This window comes from Saccostrea cucullata, unplaced genomic scaffold (assembly GCF_032062105.1).
Source record: "Saccostrea cucullata isolate Sc308-1 unplaced genomic scaffold, CSIRO_AGI_Scuc_v1 ctg397, whole genome shotgun sequence".
Classification (NCBI taxonomy): Eukaryota; Metazoa; Mollusca; class Bivalvia; order Ostreida; family Ostreidae; genus Saccostrea; species Saccostrea cuccullata.
Genome location: NW_026924611.1, coordinates 60,386 through 66,875, shown reverse-complemented (window position 1 = coordinate 66,875; position 6,490 = coordinate 60,386).

Genomic DNA, 6,490 nt, shown 5'->3' with positions numbered 1-6,490 from the left:
GGAAATACACCTTAGAATTGTCTTAGAAATTGGAAAGAGGGTTCATTAAAATCAGCAACACTTCTGATGTGAATAAAGATGCATTTATTTGCCTATGTATATATTAAGTCTCTTTTGTGTTTTGCCAAAGCGACATATCAGCTGTTTGTCAAGTGACATATTTTAAAATTAGAAAAAAATGAATAACAGGACTACAAAGATCGTAAAAGTTTTTTTCCTAGGAACATGACTGTGTTTATTTGAGTCAATTTCTTTCATCTTAAGAGTGTTGGGAGCAACTTACATATGCCAGGGAATTATGTAAAATATAGCCGTCTTTCGACATATGTCCCTGATTGACATAATGTACATATTGAAATTATCTTAAATAGCGAAATGAAGAATCAGTGCTTCAAGGTTACAGTACTCTTCGGACTAGCTGGACAATAGCTAAAACTCATAATTTATAGTGAATCGGATATCGTTAAACTTTCGAGATTTTTTTAGAGACCCTGCCAATTTTTCTAGTACAATACATTTTGATTATTCCCTACCGTGGCTTTACATGATGTCTATTCATTTTCAATTGATTGAGACTGCATAGTATTTATTCATGCATTCAGAAATATGTCGCATTTTTGTTAGACAATGCTTATTATTATTTTCCATTTACATGCTATAATGATTAATCTACGACTCAAGTACAGAGAAACTACGTGTCAATCTAGTCGGTGACGTCATCTCAGTAAGTATGTACAGTGAGATTAAAAGGACTTCAATTTCTACATCTGAGGGCAGAATGCTATGAAAGCGAGCTTTTTTTCAAAATTTCTTGAAACTTTGCATATAATAGTGTAAACATGGCTAGATACACATTGCTTATGCTTTCATTAATTAATAGAAAACATTTTACATGAGTGTACACGTATATCAGAGAAAATAAGTAATTATTCACTAAGATAGATTAATATAGTTCTAACATGACGTCACAATCGATTTTACGAACCTCTGCATAAGCTGAAGTATATATGGAAACCCTCAACCTAGCTGCGCAATTTCAAGAATATAAATCATAATGAACTCTAGTGATAAATCATAAGATTAAACTTAACTTGTAGTTTATATATAATTTAAAACCAAGAGGGCATAAAATTTATAGAGGAAATCTCACATAATAAAATTTCAAATGAAAGGGGTTATTGGTACTTTACTTTGGTTAAGGTTCTTTGAGAACGTTTTATTGTTTTAGTACTTTTCTCCTATTCATGCATTCTTTGAAATGCTGATGAGTTGATTAATTTATTGAATATCACTCCGAAGGTAGCTCTAAATTCGGTGTTGTTGTTCTCTTTAAAGAGCTGATCATACCATGGTAATTAAGAACTTTGAGTGGATACAGATGGGTTGCTTCAACTTCGATCTTAATTTTCTCCAAAGGATATTCTATTGGAGGAGAAAAAAAAAGAGATGCAAAGACAAGAGAGCAAACTCATCATCATCATTACTGCACCCAATCTGAGCTAGAAGCTTACATGTTCGAAATAGTCGATATGCTTATAAGTCAAGAAGGACCAAACTGGGGATGAGGATGTCCACATCGTATCACTCAAGGAAAGTCGGACAGTCAACTTATACAGACGAGCACAAGGGAGAATACAGTATGCATGACTGCAACTGCAGAAGCTCAAGTATGCAGGATATATCTTTTGTAAGTTTATACGTTATTCATGTAAATCAATATCTTAGTTAGAATAAAGGTGAAAATATATCAGGTATATGTTAAGGTATAGTATGCTATAGTGTTCCCCAAAATTAAAAAAAGTAATTTTTTAAAGATACTACAGTAAAATGTGTTTGATTTGAACATCACTGGTGCCAGGTTAGATGTTGAAAACAAAGGAATTTACAGAAAAAGACTTAAAGTTAACAGTTCATCAGGCAATATCCCGCTTGGCCCACTGGTAAGAGCATCTGCTGTAGATTCGCAAAGTAGTAAGTCGATCCTTACATAGCGGGTTCGAATCCTACTTTGGGACGTGGAAACCGGTTCTTCGAATGAGACCATATAAACAGATGTCCCGTGTCGTTCAAGTGTAGTAGGTGCTGGCAAGAAAAAGATACCTCATTGCTCAATGGCCCTAAGTGCTGAGTATAGAAAAAAAATGTGTAGCTCTCCACTTGCAAGTGGTGGTGTGTCCATATGAGTGAAAAAAATCTCTAGAGGGAAGTTAAACAGCATACATACAATCAATCAATCATTAGGCAAGATTTTGGATTATACAAAATCTGCATTAGACGAATTTCATTGTAATACCAGAAATCAATCTTAGAAGTAATCTTTAGAAAAAATCAAATAAAAGGTAGTGTTGAACAGTTTGGGTGGATAATATAACGTTTTTGATAGTGCTACTTGCACAAAATTATCAAATCCCTGTTCTTTCATCAGCTATTATTTATGTGTTTGAATGATTGATCATTAAATTAAATTGCTATCAAAGTCTCCGTCACATCTCACCGATTAACACTTAAGAAGGTTTACATAGAAATCCACCGGATTCTTTTTAAAAGCTCGGTAGTTCCAAATCTCGGTCTAAATGCAATCACATTGCTATCGCTTCTGTGTCCGACCCTGTATTTGCGAAATTTAGAAAACACTACAAGCCCTGCAATTGAACGCATTTTAATGGAATAGGTAACTTATAAAAAACACATACGAATATAGGTAAATGGGTAAAAAAAGTACAATATCGTCAATAATTCCTAAAGTGTGCCAACTGTTTTTCTTAGGTTATTAAATATAAGATTAATAAACATTGATTTAAAAAAAAAACAGTGTTCAGAAATCATTTTATAGATTCATATAAGTTTATGTCAAAAATATTACAAGTTAAAAATTGTATTTTCTGGTCGATCTTCAGCAGAATCAGCCAAAACAAAAACCAATACAACTCAAGCTACAGATTTCTGAATTTGTATCAGCCATTAAAAAACAGTAAAATCATTTGTATTCAGAGGAAAAATAATTATTTTTCATCATTATTCAAAACCCTATTTAAATACTCTGTTTTTCATTCACACGTTGTGTCAGCCCAGACCCTTGTTTTATATAGTAAGAGACCGAATGTCCAAGTACTGATTTTCGTCATTGGCCGATCAAGAAAATGATATGGAAATGTCATATATTCATAATGATTATTATATACTAGTTATTTTTTATTTACAAAATAATTGAAATTGAAACACAGTTTTACAAGAAATCAAAAAAAAAATTGTACTGCCACCAGTCTCGTTTCTGAGGTTTAAGTTGATTTAATTTATTACAAAGTTTTTAAATGGGCACCATAAGATTAAAATCGCTGAAGGACCGTCGTTGTAGGTTTACAGATTTATGTAATAAACTCTTTTCTACCTAAAGAATAACTGCAATATACATGTATGTGGATAATTTAGTATAATTACTAATCAATTAAGGTTCTATTCTACGGAACAGTTTGACCATGCGGAATCTTTTCAAAACATCATGTATTTTTGCAGTAGGGTTAATGTATGTTAAATGATTTCTCTGATAGCAGTAATCCTTTTGGATTGAAGCACACGTTTTAATGAGAATTCTTACGTAAAAACCATTGCATGTGATCTTAATTTCAATAATAGTGTCTAAAACTTCCTGGACAAGAAAGGACTCAAAGGAGACCGCGCACCTCTATTTTTAAACAATCTAAGGTTTCAAATTAAAAACACGTGTATTTCCTTTAGAAATGAGATTAAAAGGCCCTGTGACATGGTCGGCGTGGCACCGATAAAGTACCACAATGCTCAATGGCCTGAACTACTGAGTAAGGGTCTAAATTTTAAGTCTTTTACTTGTTTATGGTGACATTTCAATATGAATGAAAAGTTTTTTTTAGAACAGGACTTCAAACTGCAGATGTGACCAGTCGGCAGGGATGCTCATTCCTCCAGACCACATGATCCTATCTCTGATGTTTTTTAGGTCCGTGTTTGCTCTGCTCCTACTTCGTATTGTTCAATTGACTTTTAAGCTTGAATACTGTTCAATATTTACGAATATATCGGTAAACAATCAATCCAAATTAAAGACATATTCAGAATATTTTGGATAATCATGAAATTCATTCAATATTAAGAATTTAAACTAATGGTATTCCCTTTTAATTTTTTGAATAAAAGAAATGTTGTGTAAAAATCTGAGATAAAATATCTAAAAAATGAGATATATCTATTTTTTCTTAAATTCAAAAAGAATGGTGTTTGAAAACGATTAATTGACCTATTTTTAGAAAGACAAAAAATATTACTGGTCCCTAAAATAGAACAAAATGCAAAATTTGTCTTGTAAAACTTGATGTCTCAACTACACGTAATCAGTTATGAACGTAAAGCCTATGTTCCAATGTTTACCAAAAGGCAGTAGCAAATTTAAAGAAACAAAACACCTATAAAATTCATTATATATTTTGAAATGAATATGACATTTATTTCACTTGTGATACAAGTATGTCACACATGTGAAAATTACAAAAAAATATCTTAATCATAAGATAAACTCTATATTCACCTCCTCTTCTTGTGGGTTGTTAAATATATTGCTTTTCAAAATTTTATATAATACCTGGCAGACTGTGACTAACTATTATTCCAATGCAAACGCTTTTTGTAAACCTTAAGCATAAGACCTATTACAAAATCTAATTTTTGTCCTAGGGAATAATTTGTATCTAACAAACAACGCCACCTGCGATTTGATTGGCTAATGAATGCATGTTTGCCTCAAACAAAAATCAAGGTTTAATTTGAGGCAAAGAAAGTTTTTAAAAAGTAAATAAAACCCCCCAAATTAATCACAATCAATGGGAGGATACACGTGATTACTAATGTGCTGTCTGAAACCTGAAACCCCTCTTTAGCTTTTGGTAACATAAAATGATGATGTCCACGTGCAGTGCATTCTAATAAGAAGGAAAAAGACCAGTTCTTCTGCTGTTTATGTATTATTCAATTACATTCCTTAATTATTATACAATCATTGAAATCGTTAAGACGCACAAACTTTGATTTTGTATTCTTTGCACAAACACCTAATATGAATATTTTCAATTAACATTTAAAGGGCACCAGATGTTTTTAGTTGTTAAAGATTAAAGTATCCAAGCTGTTATGATGTAAAATTATCCATTTTTTCTGTTAATTAAATATCGTCGTTAAAAAATCATAAAAATTCTGTCATTTTAACAATATTTTGATTTTTTTCTGATTTTAATTGGAATATTCCTGGCGCAATTGATAGAAATTATACTTTATGCCTGAATACAGATGTTCTCAGGTTTAGTTAAAAGTGTATTAAATGTTAAGCCATTTTTTCTCTAAATATGGAATTCATTTATTTATTTCCTTTATCGTCATGTTTTACCATTAAAGTCTTTCCATTTCTATTCTAATTTGGAAGTCAACAATCTTTAAATTGTTAAAAACACCTATGTGAAAAATTATGCATTGTTACAATGCAATATCGAATTATTATCCAGAATAACACTTTGCTGAATTAATTGTTAATTACATTGGTTTTAATGACATTATGCGTTATTGCATGATACTTCGAGAAAAGAAAAATACACTAACTCAAAAAGAAACCCGCCAGGTTTTTAAGAATTACATTTTGCATGTAAGGATTTGATTTTAGCAGTAGAATCATGTAATGATTATATCCTTTATTACTTGAATCTTTTGAAACCACACCCTTTATGACGTCAAATAAAGATGGACATTATGAACACAAATGTAACCTGCCAACCGGGTATTCTTACTCCTTCTAAACACCACATCTGCCCCGGGGCTTTAAAACTTAGACGAGCTAAGTTTTGATCTCAGTGTCAATTTTCCTTTATTTATTCCTTTGAAAAAAAAAGAGATTTGAATCAAAAGTGAGCTCGTCTAAATTTTATTGCCTCCAGGATTGTAATTTCCAGAGCTCTGTGTTTAATGCCTTTCCTCAGTGTTGTTTATTTTCATTTCTTTATATTGTAAGATGGTATGAATTAACACATAAATCATATGTTTATTTTCTTCTAAAAATCTCTTAATACAGTGTCGAAATTTTGTTATACAAATTGAAAATTGGTATCGGGGATCCAGTCATTTGAATGAAACCATGAAAAACCGAGGTCCAAGGTCACAGTTGATGGCATGAAAAAGACCTTTCAGTGCTCAATTGCCCTCTGTGCCGAACATAGGTCAAAGTTTGCAGCTCTCCGCCGGTAAATTATGGTGTCTGTATATGAGAGAAAAATTCTCGATAGGGACGGTAAACAACACAAAACAATGTGATAGTTCTGATACATAATACTAGATAAAGGAATTTAATTTATAAAAAAAAAATTGTAATATAAAAATGGTTTACCATATCAAAATTGATCATACGAAAACGTTTTTTCTTAATCTCTCTGATCATTACACAATTCTTTTCATGTTATGAAAGAAACAAAGCTAAATA